The sequence below is a fragment of the Schistocerca cancellata genome, chromosome 7, assembly GCF_023864275.1.
Source record: "Schistocerca cancellata isolate TAMUIC-IGC-003103 chromosome 7, iqSchCanc2.1, whole genome shotgun sequence".
Taxonomy (NCBI): domain Eukaryota; kingdom Metazoa; phylum Arthropoda; class Insecta; order Orthoptera; family Acrididae; genus Schistocerca; species Schistocerca cancellata.
In genome coordinates, this window is record NC_064632.1 from 247,114,039 (window position 1) to 247,134,933 (window position 20,895).

Consider the following 20,895-nt stretch of genomic DNA (forward strand, 5'->3'; position numbering starts at 1 on the left):
CGGGCAGACATCAAGCGTGAAGGGATGCAGATGGTTCGCAGCTGTGAGCGTGTCTTCGATTTCGATTACTACCACAGATTCCACGCAAGCGCAGAAACGTGTCTCCCACAGCATAACACTGCTCCCACAGCATAACACTGCTCCCACCGGTCGGCGGCGTCCGTGGCGCCCGGCACATTGCGAGCCGCCGTTCTCCTCAATGATTGCGTTTGGGGAGACGACACTCGACCTCGTACAGCAAAAATTCACCCAATGAGCAGACACGTTTTCATTGATCGACATTCCAATCTCGATGGTCTCGTGCCCACTGCAATCGTAATTGATGATATCGTTGGGTCAACGTGTGAAGACGTAGCGGTGGCATTCTGCAAAGCTCCACGTCCAACAAAATACTTTGAACCGCGGGCTCCGAAACACTTGTGGGTGCACCAGCGTTGTGCTGTGTTGGCACGGATGCCGCGGATCACCATCTATCGTACGTTACAGAGCAGACAAGTCTCCGAACCCCACGTTCTACGGCGAATCGTGGACGTCCAACCATTTAGCGCCTATTGATACTTTCACTGTCCTATCTCTTTCGGAGACGCTAACGACAGTAGCATCTGAACATTCTACCAGCTTCGCGGTATTCGCGATAAAAGTTCAAAGGTTCTGCCAAATAATAATCTGCCCTTTGTTAAAATAGCTTATCTCAATGGATGGAAAGCCACCAGGCGGCATCCAACGTCGCGGTGTCAGTGGTCATAATGTTTTGGCTTATCAGTGTATTTCGTACTATTTAGGTACCGGTGTGACAACGTGACAGACGAAATCTCCACTAACTTATGCATCAAACTACATCGTTCAGATAAATTTTGCCCTGGAGAATAACATACATGAATATTTTTCTTGTGCCTAACAGTTATATGAGATGAAACGCTATTTTAAAAAAGTAAAGAAAACAATGTGCTCCATGTCCGGAGTTTGCATTTAGACTGCAAAAGATTTATGAATAGACGACAAACGTATACGCCACCATAGGAGCTCAAGTGGATAGCAGCTCTCCCTGCAGAAATTTCTGCGTCCTGGCGTGTTGTCAGTTCGTGTGGACAGCCATTAAGTGATTTTATTTTAGTGATTACAAAATCAACTCAAAAGCACGAAATGGGTAGCAAGGTGTATAGATAGTGAAATCTGAATAGTGATGAGAACGAACAGGCAAATTAGTTTTGAGCAGGCTGTAATCAACTTCCAGGGAATCAGAATTCTTATCCAGTATGGAGTATAGCTCGTTGTGACAAAATCATACACAAAACCTCTGTGTATTTAAGTGATCTGTCGGAATTTTTTCTAGCTTAGTATGCTCTAGGTTTTCTGGGTGTTGGGGACATGTCCACAGCTTAGAAAACCCCTCCAAAAACTTGTTCGCCAAATTAATTTATCAGTTTTTCGACTTTTAGGGTTTACTTTAAACGTAACTATTTTTTAAATTCACATTTCTGATACTCCGAATTCTGTGTCTGTTTGACACTACTCTATATTCACAACGAATTATTTGGAAAAATTTTGCTTTAGGACACGCACAGATATCTGTATACGTTTCATCCATAAATTTGTCATCAGTGCCTGTCGTTAACCCCAGAGAGCTGGGCAGTATCACAGTGTCTGTAATTTTCATAACATTAGAGCTGTAGGCTAGTTTGGAAAACTGGTTAGAATCTTCATCAGGTTACCTTCCATTCAGAAGGCTGTTGCACGCAGCGACTGTGATATTGACTTGTAAATAACAGATTTCAGCTATCAGTCGTCCTTTTTAATTTTTTTTAGCAGATCTAGATTTTAGCTAGAAACTAACCATTCTCAATGCACTATCATTTTTGATCAGTGCATGTAATGTAAAACAGTAGTATTCAATGAACTGCGGATGAAGCCTGATAAACAGGCATTACATGCATTCATTGATCAAAAATGATAGTGCATTGAGAAGGGCTTGTTTCTAGTTGAAATCTAGACCTGCCAATGAAATTTAAAAAGGACGACTGATAGCTGAAATCTATTATTTGCAGGTGGTTAGAATCTGTATGTATCTACGTGTACGCACTTTGAAATTAGGTGTCAGTAGCAAAAGGCAGCAGTAAAAGACAGATGAACGCCAGTAAAGGTAATGATATAGGAGCTGAAATAGAAACATGTATAACAAATGGGAAACAGCGTTAAACATTTTGTGAGGTTAAAACGCAAAATAAATCAAACATTATAAAATCAACTCTTAACTTTGCACCGGACTAGCAATATGTACGGCATAAAAATAATTTTTTTACTGTTGTGATAGGTAAAGCAGGAGACCTTGGATCACTACACGAATAATTGATCACCAGGTTGTCACCACTTGAGCGCCAGCGTTAAGACAGTCACGATTTAACACGATACTCTACATTAAATTTTCCTCTGATATCCTGATTGATAGGCCAAACATAAATCACCTTATAAAATATTTGTAAATAAAATGAACTTTTGTGATTAGTGACTTAATGCGGTGGTATGTCCTCAGACAAAAATTTCCGTCTAACATTAATTAAGACTTCCAGGATCCAACTCAGCGCAACTTTAACACAGACAATTTCACCAAGATTCTAGCCATAAAACTGTCTCAGAGACTAAGATGAAAAACATCCACGGCGAAGAGCTTCGTCCGACAAGGTAAATGAGGAGAGAAGAACCAAGGCTGAGCAGAAACAGTAAAAAGAGCACGGCGAATTGCACGAACTTCCTAGCAACCAGGAAAACCACAGAACACGAAGTACAAAACACGAAGTTCACCAACACATCAAGGACATCATCGACCAAATGAGGAGTGACTGCCAGACAAACAACTCCACAATTTCTGTGAATGTAAGCTTTCGCAACGTATAACGTTGGAGATAAGCTCTCGGATTTCCAGTCGTCTGGTTAACAGTGCCGTCCGGCTGGGAACTCTAGAGCTTTTCATCAACACCTGAATTCTTTACCGATCTATCAAATCGCAGGTAGCTCCACAATCGGTGTAAGCAAGTCACCTCCAGGAATCAGATAGAAAACTGAAACCTAATAACCAGGATTGCAGTAGGAGACTATTCCAACAAACTCCTAACCTCAGAGGAAATCGTGAAGAACCTACGCTCTCCTCGCACAACTGTTACTAACGTGGATAGCTCTCCTTCCTCCCCCCCCCCTCCTCCCACACACACACTAAAAAGGAAACGTAATGGTTTATTTCTGAACTCAAACCCAACACAGGAGAAGTGGTAGGTGGTATTATCGTGGAGCTGTGGAAATGCCGCAGCAGTGTAATGCAAATGTGCTATCTAATTTTTTCACTGTATCCTGTAAATATCGTCTGATTATTTTTCCTGTAGATTTTGAAATGTCACCCATGATTGAAGATGAATATGGTTTGTAATTAATGCAAATATTGTTAAACCAATGTAGGATACCTTTGTAATGTAATGCGTATTATCGTTACACCGGGTCAGTGCCAATATGAAAAGTTAGATAAATTTTTTGTTGCGTGTCAAGGAGTAAAGTGAAATAGTAGCACTAATTCTTTACGTAGTGGTGTGACGTCAGCATCCTAGTGTTAGGCATGTGATGGTGTGGATGTGCGAGTTGTGTTGGAGTGAAAAGTAAGGTCCATGAGAGACCATATTACAGTACGAAGTGCGAGGCATAACGGTTGCGAAAAGTGTGGACAGATATGCCGGGAGGTTATAATTGAACCGAGTGTGTTCCAAATGCTGCAGTGAGGGTTGTACACATTGCAGGACGCTGAAAAATTTTAGTTATGTTCATTAACTGGTGCGCTAGTGGAATACGCTGAAAAGATAACAGGTGAAAAAATAACAGTTTCACTTTCTGTCACCAGGTAAAAATATGGCCGTGTAAGTAGTCAGAATGTGAAAAGTTTCCTGTTTTGATATCAGTTCGTTGTTTGTCACTCGGCGACATATGCTGATTTCTTTTGTGAAGTGACTCTGTGTAAAGTGGTAAGAAGGTTGAAGTTTTCCATATGATACGCAACGGCTGTTGAGAAGAATGGCTATTGAGAAGTCGTTTTATCAGAATGACAGAAATAGCAGCGCTGGAAATACCACCAAAAGAAACAGAGACGAAGAAGCTCCTTGTCAATAAATGGGCTAAAGAATATGCTTAAGAAGTTTGAATAACGTGTGAATTAAGTGGTGCAGCAAGCGGAGGGAGGTGACCCATTCCCACGGAAGTTGTTGATGTGGTCACTGTAACTATAGCCGACCGTGCAGCACACGCTTGAACTTCAGCAATCAGTGCTCGAGCTGTATCGTGGGAATTGTCTCTCCCATTGTTAACAGTTCAAAAGATTTGGCAGCGCATTTTACACTGTTTCCCTACAAGATTCAGAATGTCCACAAAATGAAGCTCCTAGATAGGCTACACGGCTTGACTTTGACTTTCGTTTTTTAGGAACACTTGGAAATGGATGCGGTCAGGGAATATTATTTGGACGGATATCGAATATTCAACCCCGCACGGTGCCGTGAATGCACAGAACTGTCGCATGTTGAGTTCTACTCCGCCACATGTTGTGCAGGAACAATCACTGAACTCATCTTAAGCGACTGCGTGGTGTGGTTTCGCCAGCTCCTTCATTGTTGGGGCACTTTTCGTCGAGAAGGTGATGCCCCACGACCCTTTTAGGTGTACAGTGACATCTGTGCCCTCGTAAGGACCTCTTTGTGCAACACGTGATTCCAAATTTGTAAGAACACAACTGGGTCCACACCACTATTTTCATGGAAAATGTGGCGACATCACATATCGCTTGCCAGGTAAAGAGTTGCCTCAAGAAATATTCAGTAACGACCACATCATCTCTGGTCAATTTTAAGATGTGTAACATTCCAGATCCGCTGACCTAAATCCATGTGCCTTCTGGTCGTGGTGATTTATGAAAAGTCGTGTCTATCAGATTATGTCTGGAATCTTCCTGATCTGAAGAATAACGTAAGACGACACAGCGGTCTGATCACACCAGCTATCCTGCAAGCATATGTCAAATCATGTCGTGTTACGGATGCAACAAGTTGCTGAGTAGGTAGACCATACTGAACACATGTAGTAACTTATGACCATATCCTAATAAACGTGTCGGAACCAACATTATCATGGGTTTGATTGCTCCTTCCCTTTCTCTGCACCCACACCACGTTGACAGCTTAGAGTGCCATTTGTTCACATAGAGTTAGAAAGTGGAACTATTATTTATTTCGGCATAGTGCACGTGCGTACCCATTAATGAACATACCTACGATGTTTCGACGTCCTGCGATGTGTACAGCCCGCGATGCACCACTCGGAAAACCATCAATTTAATTGTAAGCACCTGTAATAGGGCTCCAGGACCATCAATATCCTGCCCCATAATTGGCCATCGCTAAAGTAAGGGCGCCCATAGTAAATGGAGTAAAAAGAACATTGTCACAGACATCGAAGTCAAAGTCTCGACACCTCTGACAGACTGCAAGACTGTTAATTTTCGTTCGGATCAGAAATATTGTGAAAAATACCCAGTGACACTGAGTGAACTTTTAAATAATAATAATAGTTACTTGTTAAAATTTTACCTTCCTCATCTCACCTTTCACCTATGTCTTTGTGACATTGACTAGAGTCCTGTACATTTATTATTACAGAAAAACTGAGCAACATCGATTTGTAAAAGAGAATCTTGTACGCTTTCCCCCACTAATCGTTTATTAACTTCGGAAACGATTGCCTTAAAATTTTCTGATACGGTTAGGCTTATGCGATGGTGGTCAATATATTCGCATAGCTGATTAGTCAAGGGTGAGGGGGGGGGGGAGGGTACGTTACGATATGTACATAAGGAGCCAATAAGGAGAGTTTATGACATCGTAGTGATCTCGGGGACAGAAAGACTTCCACATGATTGGACCTCTGTAATCATCTACCCGCTATTCAAGAAGGCAGACGGATCAGGCATTAACAACTATATATAAGATATTTCCCAAAGCGTTACTCACAAAAGTGGAGAGTATCAAGCCATATTCAGAAGATCAGGATTACAGCATGTACAGAACAGGTACTGAACCTCAAAAAAAGTACTCATGAGCCTCACTTTGTCGTAATCCGAAAGGCCTACGAAACGGTAGACAGATAATCCCTTTTCCAGATATTAAACGAAATAGGCCTAGGCAACAAGACACTGAACCGTGTGGAAGTGACGCGTACTTATACGACATCCATAGAAAAATTCAGAGGAGAGTTGTCAAGGAACTTCAAGATCAGAACTGAAGACGACAAGATGGTCAACTCAAAATCTCCTCAACTGCATGATGGAAAAAAATTATTCGTGGATGGTCGAAGACATTAATGGATGACTCTGGATTGATAATTGGTTACAAAAAGAACAAGTTAGTAGTCAACTGTCTAGTCTTCGCACATGGCCACACGTTTTTAGCATAGTGTAGGAGAAATTACTTAGCAACTCTCCTACTTAACACATATAAAAGCTAAGGTTCGATTTAAGCTCACTATCAACAAGACTATATCACAAATATCAGAGGTACAGGCGACATGATTCCATAGGGTGATACAGTAACACATAAAACTCTTTCAGATATCTAGAAGAATAGATAAGCCCGAAAATCAATGGCGACTTGACCCTGAACAATATATGCACCAAACTGGAGAGAGTCTATCATCTCTGTAAGCACTCCGCCTTCAGGCCACAAGTGGCCCATCGGGACCACCCGACCGCAGTGTCATCCCCAGCTGAGGATGTGGAGAGGAGGGGCGTGTGGTCAGCACACCGCTCCCCCAGTCGTTATGATGGTTTTGTTTGACCGGAGCCGCTACTGTTCGGTCGAGTAGCCCCTCATTGGCATCACAACCCGAAAAATGGCAACAGCGCATGGCGGCCCGGATGGTCACCCATCCAAGTGCCGGCCACGCCCAACAGTGCTTAACTTCGGCGATCTGACGGGAACCGGTGTATCCACTGTGGCAAGGCTGTTGCCCTATCATCTCTGTAAGAACATTCGCAATTCTAAATCTCTTTCCCTCAAGATAAAACTCAGACTCTACAACACCGCGTGGTCAGACCTTCGGAAGTGTAGGTTCCGGGATGCCTAGACGTGATAAGAAAGGGACAAAGTGTCGCTATCTTTTCAAAAAATCATAACTAGGAAACTATTAGAGATAAAGATGGTGGTTTGTTGTAAAACGTTTAGCTGCTCTGAGAAATTTTTACGTTTGTGATTTGGCACATCTCTGTCTTGGAGTGTATCAAAATGGTGACAGACTAGGAGAAGGCGCAATATATCATCTCGTGTGCAGAATCCAAATCTGTGACAGCGGTACAGAGATATTATCGACGCCACTGTGGAATGGCACAACTGGCGAAAATAAGCACAACGAGATGGTTAAAAAAACTAAAGAGGAGGCTATTTTACAGACCTTCCTTGATGTGGACAGGCCCCCACCCCCTTTTGTCTCAGTCAAGTGTTCACTGGGTATAAACCGCATTTCAACGCAGCACCCAGAAGTCAACTCGTCGTGCATCAAGAGAATTGCAGAAGCAAAATCAGCTGTCCATAAAGTGACACTTAAGTGGTTATACCTCCCTGTGCACTAAGTGCAAATGGTCCGAGCACTGCAGCCAAACTATCGTCCCCTGCGGTACGCATTCGCGTGTCCCATACTGGCCTCCATAGGTGCTGACAGAGACACTAAAAAGCACCTGTTCTCAGACTAAGTAACTTCCCACGTTTCTTGACTTGTGAATCGTCACAACATTAAGATTTAGCGCTCAGAAAACCCACACAATATACTTGAACACATCCGTGATCGCCTGAAGAGAGAACGATAACGGGATATGTTTACCTGGACATGATGCTCGAACAGTTCCCGCTACAGCCTATCGAGCAGGTACATCCATCTATCGTCTTCCAGCATAACGGTGCATATTCTCGTTCAACTTTGAACATGTGGGATGAGCTGAATGACACATTTCCTGTAACGTGGTGATTGGAGATGGTACAATCGCGTGCCCCCCCCCCCCCCGCCCCCGCCTCACACCATACCTCGGGCGTCACTCCATTAGGCTTATTTTTGAGGGGTTACGTTAAAAAGGAGAGAAGGAAACGTCGTAGGTGAATATGGATTGGGGGCAAGAAATGAAAGAGGAAGCCACCTGGTACAATTTTGCACAGACAATAACTTAGTCATAGCTAACACTTGGTTCAAGGATCATGAAAAAAAAGCCTAGAGATACTAGAAGGTATCAGATAGATTATGTAATGGTAAGGTTTTAAATTGTAAGACATTTCCAAGGGCAGAAGTGGACTCTGACCACAATCTTTTGGTTATGAACTGTATATTAAAACTGAAAAAACTGCAAAAAGGTGGGAATTTAAGGAGATGGGATCTGGATAAACTGACTAAACCAGAGGTTGTACAGAGTTTCCGGGAGAGCATAAGGGAACAATTGACAGGAATGGGGAAAAGAAATATAGTAGAAGAAGAATGGGTAGTTTTGAGGGATGAAGTAGTGAAGGCAACAGAGGATCAAGTAGGTAAAAAGAAGAGGACTAGTAGAAGTCCTTGGGTAACGGAAGAAATATTGAATTTAATTGATGAAAGGAGAAAATATAAAAATGCAGTACATTAAGCAGGCAAAAAGGAATACAAACGTCTCAAAAATGAGACCGACAGCAAATGCAAAATGACTAAGCGGGGATGGCTAGAGGACAAATGTAAGGATGTAGAGGCTTATCTCACGAGGAGTAAGATAGATACTACCTACAGGAAAATTAAACAGACCTTTGGAGAAAAGAGAACTACTTGTATGAATATCAAGAGCTCAGATGGAATCCCAGTTCTAAGCAAAAAAGGGAAAGCAGAAAGGTGGAAGGAGTATATAGAGGGTCTGTACAAGGGTGATGTACTTAAGGGCAATATTATGGAAATGGAAGAGGATGTAGATGAAGATGAAATGGGAGATATGATACTGCGTGAAGAGTTTGACAGAGCACTGAAGGCCTAAGCCGAAACAAGGCACCGGGAGTAGACAACATCCCATTAGCCTTGGGAGAGCCAGTCCTGACAAAACTCTACCATCTGGTGAGCAAGATGTATGAGACAGGCGAAATACCCTCAGACTTCAAGAAGAATATAATAATTCCAATCCCAAAGAAAGCAAGTGTTGACAGATGTGAAAATTACCGAACTATCAGTTTAATAAGCCACGGCTGCATAATACTAACGCGAATTCTTTATAGACGAATGGAAAAATTGGTAGAAGCCGACCTCGGGGAAGAGCAGGTTGGATTCCGTAGCAATGTTGGAACACGTGAAGCAATACTGACCCTACGACTTATCTTAGAAAATTGATTAAGGAAAGGCAAACCCACGTTTTTAGCATTTGTAGACTTAGAGAAAGCTTTTGACTATGCTGACTGGAACACTCTCTTCAAATTCTGAAGGTGGCAGGGGTAAAATATAGGAGGCGAAAGGCTATTTACAATTTGTACAGAAACGAGATGGCAGTTATAAGAGTCGAGGGACATGAAAGGGAAGCAGTGGTTGGGAAGGGAGTGAGACAGGGTTGTTGCGTCTCCCTGATGTTATTCAATCTGTATATTGAGCATGCAGTAAAAGAAACAAAAGAAAAATTCGGAGTAGGTATTGAAATCCATGGAGAAGAAATAAAAACTTTGAGGTTCGCTGATGACATTGTAATTATGTCATAGACAGCAAAGGACTTGGAAGAGCAGTTGAACGTAATGGACAGTGTCTTGAAAGGAGGATATAAGATGAACATTAACAAAAGCAAAACGAGGATAATGGAATGTAGCCGAATTAAGTCGGATGATGCTGAGGGAATTAGATTAGGAAGTGAGACGCTTAAAGCAGTAAAGGAGTTTTGCTATTTGGGGAGCAAAATAACTGATGATGGTCGAAGTAGAGAGGATATAAAACGTAGACTGGCAATGGGAAGGAAATTTGTTAACATCGAGTATAGATTTAAGTGTCAGTAAGTCGTCTCTGAAAGTATTTGTATGGAGTGTAGTGATGTGTGGAAGTGAAACATGGGCGATAAATAGTTTGGACAAGAAGAGAATAGAAGCTTTTGAAATACGTTGCTAGAGAAGCGTGCTGAAGATTAGAGGGGTAGATCACATAACTAATAGTGAACAGAATTAAGGTGAATATGTATTGAACAGAATTGGGGAGAAGGGCAGTTTGTGGCACAACTGACTAGAAGCAGGGATCGGTTGGTAGGACATGTTCTGAGGCATCAAGGGATCACCAATTTAGTATTGGAGGGGAGCGTGGAGGGTAAAAATCGTAGAGGGAGACCAAGAGATGAATACACTAAGCACATTCAGAAGGATGTAGGTTGCAGTAGGTACTGCGAGATGAAGAAGCTTGCACAGGATAGAGTAGCATGGAGAGCTGCATCAAACCAGTCTCAGGACTGAAGACCACCACAACAAGGTTTGCTGCACTTATAATTTTCTCGTATGTTTTCTTCTATTGTAAATAATTCGCCTTTACTGTACTGGCGCAAAGATGATTGAGAGCACTGTAGGAGTAGTGAATAAGGTCCTTGACTCCGTTTAGTTTTATCTGTGGTTGACTTGTTACTCAATAATGCAGCAATAGGAGATTCTTATTTGAGGCATAGTAACCCGCAGTTGAGTTTTCTTAGAGAATGAGATCTGTTATTGTGAAACTGGTAGAACCTATCTGGAATACTTTATTATGTAGATGGAAATTCATTTAATACTTTCTCGTTATTTATGTCAATAGAGAAGATTTTGGAGCAATTTTAAAGGTATGTTTTTAATGAGAGAGTTTTGTAATTGTTAGTCTTCTTACGTTGTGCTGTGTTTTCCTTAGTAATCAGAGTTAGATTTCTCAAAAGCGATTTTCTTTTAAAGTAAGACCCATCTCCGTGATTTATAGCACAGCTTTCAAATTTTATCGTGTGTGCTTTTCACCTTAAGCCACGTGAAGCAAAAGACTGTTTTTGATAAAAAGGTTTTAGAGTAGACTATTTTCCTGTAGCTGCTGCATCTGCTGATTTGTATTTGCTTCCGAGAACATCAGTACTTGAGACATTAAAACAGCACGCTGAGCAAGAAGCTAATCACTTTTATTTCAGGAGAGATCTCACCTTACATTCTTGTTCAAATAGTATGTAGTCAGTATTGTCAGGAGTCGTGCTAGCAAGTACATTAATTTTTAGTGAAGTGTATTGGTCAGCTATTTGCTTCCGAGTATTTTTGTGTATATTGCACTCCGTATCATTCATCGTTCATAATGTGCTTCGGTACTGAATTTTAGTCATATAGTTTTCACTGAAAACACAATTAGTTTTCTTTTGCATTTAATTAGATTCATTTTCTTTATTTCAGATTTTCATTATCGTAAAGTTTAAAGTTTTATTTCACGACGCTGTTTACATGCGCAGCACAGGCTCAACCAACAATGAGTCATTGAATACGACACCTAAAGTACACGTTACGTGGAGGAGAAAGCTTTCCGAAACCAATATATTCAGTTCTCTGACAAACGGGAAAATTTTTATAGAAAGTTTACCCTACATGACTACTCCGTAGATCACAATTAACAGCCTAGTAGAGTATTCACAGAGCAACCTTCAAGCTATTTCTCTACCTTCCCAATTTCGAACGGAGCGCTGGTTAAACGAACACTTAAATCTTTCCGTGTGTAGTCCGATTTCTCTGATTTTTTTGAAATGATCATTTCTCCCTATGTAGGTGGGTGCTAACAAAATATTTTCGCATTCTCGCGAAAAAAAGAAATTATGGCATTGTTGGCCGTGAGGCCCTTTTCGAGGAAGTTCGACCACCGTGTCGTATTTCAGATGACGTCACATTGGACGACTTGCGCTTCGGAGATGATGATGATGACAGCACAACACTCAGTCCACGGGCGGAGAAAATCTCCACTCGGCCGGGAATCGAACTCAGGCCAGTTGCACGGCAGGCAAAGAGGTTACTCAGCTAAGCAGTCGGACACATTCCTAAGCAAAAGTGTGCGACTAAACTTCGTGGAAAGATCCTGGTGCAACGGAAAGCGGCTTTGTTTTAATGAATGCCACTCCATCTCGTGTATCATATGCGTGACAGTCTCTCCCCTATTTCGCGATAATACAAAATGATACAAATCTATGAAGGAATCAGAACTGTTGATGCTGGAATGCTGGGAAGAACTCGAATATCGCCTCCATGTCCTACGAATGGGGCACATGCTGAAATTCTGGCACAACAGAAAAAACTTTGACAGACGCTATACTTTATATAACAAAAGACAATGCTCTGTCTCTAATAGTTTCCATATTATGATTTTTTGAAATGATAGCGGGACATTATGGACATGACGTAGAACTAAAGAACAGAAAAATTCTGAGAAAGACGATGGTTCCGATAAAAGAACACAAAAAGGAGGACAATAGGAGACTCACGTCAAAATTTCTCAGCACTGTCTAAAGAGGAAAAACGATTTATGCCAAGTGGATAAAGCAAGTCAGGAGAGACGTAGAGCACCTAGAAATTGACCACAACTATATTCAGAACAGGACCAGCAAAAAAAGTTAATCAGAACATGACGTTCTCTCCTGGCACTAACAGAAGTAAAAGTGCGTCTGGAAATTGCAATGAAATGGACCCATGTAGAGAAAACACCCATAGCGCCAGGATGGGAGCATACTGGACTAAGAGGAGATCTCGCCATAACTAAAGAGTTAGTGGGTCACTGCATATCTTGACTAAATGTAGCAATAACAATAAAATAGTCGCTTTCAACTGTAACAACATACTGTGTTTATGAATCACAAACTATAGTAGGTCTGCTACACTATCAACACAAAATGGTGACAAATTTAAGTAAACTAATTGTCTTTACAGGATGGACAAAGCAAAAATGGGCCAAAAAGTGTTTCGTGCGTCTTAAGGTAGTCAACCCAGCTTACATCACCTACCTTGGGACCAGATGGTGTTCATATATATGAACATCACAAAAAGGGAGGTCTTCAACTAATGAAGTAAAACTTAGTGGCGACAGCATGAAAGATTTGAAATATTACTCTGTGAAGGGAACACAAATAATGGTATCTTGCAAAAGATTGCATTACCTAAACCAGTTCTGTTTACCAGCATGACAATCTCGGAAGAGTAACAAATTTAACAGGTGGTTTTTTTCGGTGAAAGTTTATCAGGAGAAATAATGTAAGTAAGTGTGACTATCTTGTATGCCAAATGATACATCATTCAATCAGAAGCACCATAACCAAGACTACATGGATATTCGTCAATTTGCAAACTTTTTGGGCAGATGTTTCAACGGAGCACAGATTGGGAAATGGACAAATGGATATCAAATTGATCAGAGTAACGTCTAGTTTCGGAAAGAAAGTAATTGCTTGTGTGTAAACTGGGTAATTAATAAATACTTAATTAGTGAATTGAGAGAAAGTTACAGAATTGATTTTTGTTCGAATCCGCATAGGCAAACGAAGAGTGGGAAGTGGACAAATGAGGTATCGGAGGGTCCATTGTGAATTATAGGTTTGTAAAAAAAAGTAATTACTTGAAAATAATCAGGGTAATTAATGAAAGCTTAAGTAGCGATTTGAGGGAAAATTGAAATATTTCATAAACAGGTACTTTTAGCTACGTAAATGGAGTGTCAAATATATATTTCATGCTTTCTGAATAAAACTTGAAAATAAAAACAAGTTTTGAAGAAAATGATTGGTCTAAAAGTAAAGAAACAGATCAGAGATATATTAGACGTATTTCTGAATGATGCTGCGAAACATGGACACCAAATATCCGCTAGTACTTTTTAAAATTCTAGCTTCATTCAAAGGTGTGTCAGACGTCTCTTTGATCTATTTTGTTTTCCACTTTCAGACAAATAATTTTACAAAAATTTGAAAGTTTTATTTTCAAAAAATTTGTTTCATCTCTATGTTCTTATCATGAACATGTGCTATTTTATAGTCAATTTAACGAAGGTTCGAGCGTATGGAATAAGTTCACAGATATGTGAGTTGTTCGAAGACTTATTAAGTAACAGAACCCGGTATGTTGTCGTCAATGGCAAGCGTTCGTCAGAGACAAGAGTTTCGTCAGGAGAGCCCCAGGCAAGTGTGATAGAACCGCTGTTGTTCTCTGTATACATAAATGATGTGGTGAAGGGGGTGGGCAGCAATCTGCAATTGTTTGCTGATGATGCTACGGTGTACGGTAAGGTGTCGAAGTTGAGTGACTGTAGGAAGATACAAGACGACTTAGACAAAATTTCCAGTTGGTGAGATGAATGGTAGCTAGTCCTAAATGTGTAAAAATGTAAGTTAATATGGATTATCCGGAAGATCAAACCTGTAACGTTCGGGTACAGTGTTACAAGTGCCCTGCTTGACAATGTCGAGTCACTTACGTTGCAAAGCGATACGAGGCGGAACGAGCATGTGAGAACTGTGGTAGGGAAGGTGAATGATCGACTTCGGTTTATTGGGAGAATTTTGGGAAAGAGTGGTTCATATGTAAAGGAGATTGGATATAGGACGCTGATGCGACCATTCTTGAGTGCTGCTGGAGGGTTTGGGATCCGTACCAGGTCGGATTGAAGGAAGACATCAAAGAAATTCCGAGGCGGGCTGCTGCAATTGTCACTGCTAGGTTCGAACAAAACGTAAGTGTTACGGAGATGCTTCGAGAACTCAAAGGGGGATGCCTGGAGGAAAGGCGACGTTGTTTTCGCGAAACACTATTGAGAAAATTGAGAGAACCCGCATTTGAAACTGACTGCCGAACGATTCTACTGCTGCCAACACTCATTGCGCCTAAGGACCACGAAGATAAAATGCGAGAAAGGAGGGCTCATACGGAGGCATATAGGCAGATTTTTCGTTGCTCTATTTGCAACAGGAAAGGAAATGACAAGTAGTGGTAGTAGGGACCCTACGGCACGCACCGTACGGTGTCTTGAGGAATATATATGTAGCTGTAGATGTAGATTACATTGTTTTGTCAAGCAAAGCTTTTGTTTCCCCCCCCCCCCCCCCCTTCCTTTTCTAAACACGCAATATTCCGTGCTGTTGTTACGCCCTTATCGGGCACACTCGTGGAGAATGGTTAATTTTGCGTCGAATGAGGAGGCTAGTCGATCGCGAGACAGCTTATGAGAACGGGGAATACGGATAGGATGGCGAGAGTGTTGTATGTATCGCTTCTAGCCAGAAATTGTCCTGAGACGAGGGAGGTTTCGCAACAGGAGAGAGTGATTAGTTAGCCGGTGATAATCACCTTAGTAAATACCGAGACGGCTGTGCCATGGGACGGAAGCGTCTCGCCGTCTTCGCTGCCGGCGACGCCGGACGCCAGAAAAGAGCGGACGGAGTCCAGGGGCGTCCAAATTGTGGGCCGTTTGCATGCCGATGGGTGATGGGCGCACGTATGGGGTCGTTCCGGGGCGCCGGAATGGCCTATTACTGCCGCCTTCCGGGGGCTGACGGGGTGAAAGCGAGCCGGCCTTCATTATCGCCCGCGCCGCCTCCATTCACTGGACAAATGCGTCCGGCTCGTGATTCCGGCCTGCCTTGGCGCCGCAGCGGGCTACGAGCTCTGCAGTTACGGGCACAACCTGTGTGTACTAGGAGCGGCCAAAGCTGTCGTAACGAGACACACCGGTGTGGCGAAATAAGCGCTGTATCGTTTGAAAGATACAGAGGCGACCTAGTGTGCCGTGACTTACCCCGCTCACTGCTAGTAGCGCCACGTCACCGTAACGCGTCTGTGCGTAGCTCACAAGTATTGTGCCATAATTTATGAATGAAATTAAAAATTAGAGTAGCTTTAACAAACTTTGTCAACATATGCTTCAGTAAATTAACGTTTAAACTGTCAAATCAGATGACTATCTCTCCAAAATACACGATTTTAAATAAAAAAACAAGTTGCGCTAAATAATAAAGCAAGAAAGCAAAAAACTGTTCAGAATGTGCAAATGTATGCCGAAATCAATTGTTACAAGTATCAACTTGATCGAAACAAAATTTTAGTCTGAATCCACGCTTTTACGAAAGACAAGTGGTACTAAATAATAAAGCTGGAAAGCAAAAAAAAAAAAAGGAAAAAAAATGTATGAAGCCTCAGTTCGATATAAAAACAGTGTGTGACCCCATTAAACTGCCTCTAATAGTTTCCGAGTAATTTACTGAAAACTAAATCTGGAACGAAGAGGTCCTTGAATCTTCCTGGCAGATTAAAACTGTGTGCCGGACCGAGACTCGAACTGGGGGCTCGGTCGAGCACTTGCCCGCGAAAGGCGAAGGTCCCCCGAGTTCGAGTCTCGGTCCGGCGCACAGTTTCAATCTGCCAGGAAGTTTCATATCAGCGCACACTCCGCTGCAGAGTGAAAATCTTATTCTAAAGAGGTCCTTATTTGTTATACATTAAGTATCATTTATATTAATGATAGAAAGTTTTGATTACAGCACCTGATGAAACCTATTAAAAATAGAGCTATAACAAGGTTTAAGACTTTGATGTAAGTAACAATCAATACAAAGTTTCTTAAAGCTGTAGTTCAGAGGTCATATTTTACTGTCAGTTCCGTTCTAAAAATTCTAGACGGCAAAGTTTAAATGCAGGCGAGCTAAAACTTTTTCTGTGATTATAGCTACCTTAATTCTATTCATACAAAAATTACGAAGATTCTAAATTGATACACAACAGTTCTATACAATATTATGTGTGCGAAAGCGGCCATTTACAGGCTGCTACCGGGGCATAGAGCGGATGACGGCAGGTGGTCTCTTGGCCGTCCGCTGCGCCCGTATATAAATATAGCCTGAGATGCACTCACTTAACTTCACTTCGCACCCAGGTACCATACGGTCTGCGTCAGCAAATCACTGGCTCACGCGCTGCCTCGGGTGACGTGACAGCTAGGCTGCCACTAAACGTATGTTTTTGGCTCCAATAGGAAGTGAACTCGCGAGGACTGCACACCGTCCTAGATCACTTAGATTTCACGGAAGTAACTGTTAGTGTGTCGCCCATAATGTTAACAAAACCGCCTGGCAAGTGGTGGCTTTATTTTCCAATTCTGTGGCGGGCAACTAACTTTGGTTATCAGAAGTGAGGGCGAAAGATCATTTAATGGGAACTTACCGTAGAGGTCGCCTCTGAACTGGTCTTAGTGCTTTTTATAATAGAGATATTATATTTATTATTAGTATTATCATTATAAATAATATTACTAAGCTGTGCCTGTGAAAGTTTGTCAAATATATATCTTTGAACTAGAACTCAAAATTTTCATTTATAATCATAATTCCCGATCCCGCTGAGTAAACAGAGAATATAAATATTTCTTTGTTCAAAATGTTCAAATGTGTGTGAAATCTTATGGGACTTAACTGGTAAGGTCATCAGTCTCTAAGCTTACACACTACTTAACCTAAATTATCCTAAGGACAAACACACACACCCATGCCCGAGGGAGGACTCGAACCTCCGCCGGGATCAGCCGCACAGTCCATGACTGCAGCGCCATAGACCGCACGGCTAATCGCGCACGACAATATTTCTTTCAGTGGGCAAGACAAGAATGTCGACTTGCAGACTGGAAACTACGGTCAGTATGTTCTCCATCGCTTTCTGGCTGACTACAGAATTTTGAGCATCTCGTAAAAGAGAGCGCCGCCGCCCCTCACCGGGAGGGGCCGGCACCCAAATGAGAATGGGAAGTAACGTGTACACCGATGAACCAAAGCACTATTGACCACCTGTTTAGTAACGTGTTGTTCCGCTTTTCAAACGCTGTACAGCAGAGGTCCTGTAAGGCATGGATTAGACATGTCCTTAACAGGATTCCAGAAGTATTCGGCATCATTTGTCTACGCGCAGGCCAAGCAAATCCCGCAAATTAAGGGATGGTGGTTTCCGGGCACACAGCTGGCTCCCAGTATGTGTTCCAGCTGGTACAAATCAGGCACATTTGCTGGTCGTGACATCAGTGTGAGTTCACTATAATGCCCCTCAATGCACTGTAGCAGGATTCTGCTGGAAGATGTCATCGCCTTAGAGTGAGACTCCAGGTATGAAGAGATGCAGGTGGTCTGCATTAATGTTCACGTAGTTTACTGCTATCTCGATGCTTTGGATTACCATAAAAGATTCCATGGAAGCGCAACACAAAGTACGCCACAGCACAATTCTGCCCACACCGGTCCGCATATGTGGCGCGGTGCATGTTTTGCGCAGCCATTCCCCTGGACGACGGCGTGTAAGGACCAAACCAAAACCTGGTGTAACAAGAAATACGATCCATTCGACAGGTTACACATCTCTATCGATCCACGGTGAAAACTCAGCGATGCTGTGCCCACTGCAATCATAGCTGACGATGTCGTTAGGTCAACACAGGATGACCTAGGCGGTCACGTGATGTGGAGCTCCATGTTCAATGGAAATGGAAATGACCGTTTGGCGTCATTGGCCGGGAGGCCCCGTACAGGGCAGGTCCGGCCACCTTGGTGCAGGTCTTATTACATTCGACGCCACATTGGGCGACCTGCGCGCCGGATGGGGATGAAATGATGATGAAGACAACACAAGACCCAGTCCCTGAGCTGAGAAAATCACCGACCCAGCCGGGAATCGAACCCGGGTCCATAGGACGGCAATACGTCACGCTGACCACTCAGCTATCGGGGCAGACTCCATGTTCAATAATGTGCTCCGATAAACTTATGCCTGCACAAGTTTTGCACTCTTTCGTAACTCTACCACAGATCGCTGCCTATCCTGGATTATACAGTGGGGGATCGTCCGACCTCTGCGTTTTGTCGTGAGACGTGGTCGTCCAATACCGTACGGCCTACTCGTTATTTCACCATCCTTCAACCACATTCCATAGGTGCTCAGAATAGTACGCCAACAGGAGACCAGCTTCGCCGTTTCAGAGATTCTCATTTCCAGCCGCTGCACCACATTAATGTGCTCTTTGTCAAAACCGCTTGGATCAGTGGCTTTCCACATTTTCGGCCCGTACCTTCGTCTCTCTTCGACTTGCATTCTCTTATTACCGCGTCACGTCCCGCAGCACCACCACGAGGCATCCAACATCGTGGAGGGCAGTGGTCATAATTTTTTTGGCTCAGAAGTATAAATGCACCTCTATACAAAATACACTCCTGGAAATAGAAATAAGAACACCGTGAATTCATTGTCCCAGGAAGCGGAAACTTTATTGACACATTCCTCGGGTCAGATACATCACATGATCACACTGACAGAACCACAGGCACATAGACACAGGCAACAGAGCATGCACAATGTCGGCACTAGTACAGTGTATATCCACCTTTCGCAGCAATGCAGGCTGCTATTCTCCCATGGAGACGATCGTAGAGATGCTGGATGTAGTCCTGTGGAACGGCTTGCCATGCCATTTCCACCTGGCGCCTCAGGTGGACCAGCGTTCGTGCTGGACGTGCAGACCGCGTGAGACGACGCTTCATCCAGTCCCAAACATGCTCAATGGGGGACAGACCCGGAGATCTTGCTGGCCAGGGTAGTTGACTTACACCTTCTAGAGCACGTTGGGTGGCACGGGATACATGCGGACGTGCATTGTCCTGTTGGAACAGCAAGTTCCCTTGCCGGTCTAGGAATGGTAGAACGATGGGTTCGATGACGGTTTGGATGTACCGTGCACTATTCAGTGTCCCCTCGACGATCACCAGTGGTGTACGGCCAGTGTAGGAGATCGCTCCCCACACCATGATGCCGGGTGTTGGCCCTGTGTGCCTCGGTCGTATGCAGTTCTGATTGTGGCGCTCACCTGCACGGCGCCAAACACGCATACGACCATCATTGGCACCAAGGCAGAAGCGACTCTCATCGCTGAAGACGACACGTCTCCATTCGTCCCTCCATTCCCGCCTGTCGCGACACCACTGGAGGCGGGCTGCACGATGTTGGGGCGTGAGCGGAAGACGGCCTAACGGTGTGCGGGACCGTAGCCCAGCTTCATGGAGACGGTTGCGAATGGTCCTCGCCGATACCCCAGGAGCAACAGTGTCCCTAATTTGCTGGGAAGTGGCGGTGCGGTCCCATACGGCACTGCGTAGGATCCTACGGTCTTGGCGTGCATCCGTGCGTCGCTGCGGTCCGGTCCCAGGTCGACGGGCACGTGCACCTTCCGCCGACCACTGGCGACAACATCGATGTACTGTGGAGACCTCACGCCCCACGTGTTGAGCAATTCGGCGGTACGTCCACCCGGCCTCCCGTATGCCCACTATACGCCCTCGCTCAAAGTCCGTCAACTGCACATACGGTTCACGTCCACGCTGTCGCGGCATGCTACCAGTGTTAAAGACTGCGATGGAGCTCCGTATGCCACGGCAAACTGGCTGACACTGACGGCGGCGGTGCACAAATGCTGCGCAGCTAGCGCCATTCGACGGCCAACACCGCGGTTCCTGGTGTGTCCGCTGTGCCGTGCGTGTGATCATTGCTTGTACAGCCCTCTCGCAGTGTCCGGAGCAAGTATGGTGGGTCTGACACACCGGTGTCAATGTGTTCTTTTTTCCATTTCCAGGAGTATAGAAAGGTTTTTCTCTCTGCCTGTCTTATTTTTCTCGTCAGTCTTCTAACTGGTTTGCTGCGACCCGCCATAAATTCCTCGCCGGCCGAAGTGGCCGAGCGGTTCTAGGCGCTGCAGTCTGGAACCGCGCGACCGCTACGGTCGCAGGTTCGAATCCTGCCTCGGGCATGGATGTGTGTGATGTCCTTAGGTTAGTTAGGTTTAAGTAGTTCTAAGTTCTAGGGG

General features: G+C 43.6%; 1 protein-coding gene and 1 pseudogene across 1 annotated transcript in view; both read right to left on the reverse strand.

The window, feature by feature from the left end:
- The window catches only part of LOC126092398 (sodium-dependent noradrenaline transporter-like), a 456,764-nt gene that overhangs the window by 418,828 nt on the left and 17,041 nt on the right, over positions 1-20,895 (reverse strand). The window lies entirely within an intron of this gene.
- LOC126092972 (5S ribosomal RNA) lies at positions 6,914-7,031 on the reverse strand (annotated as a pseudogene).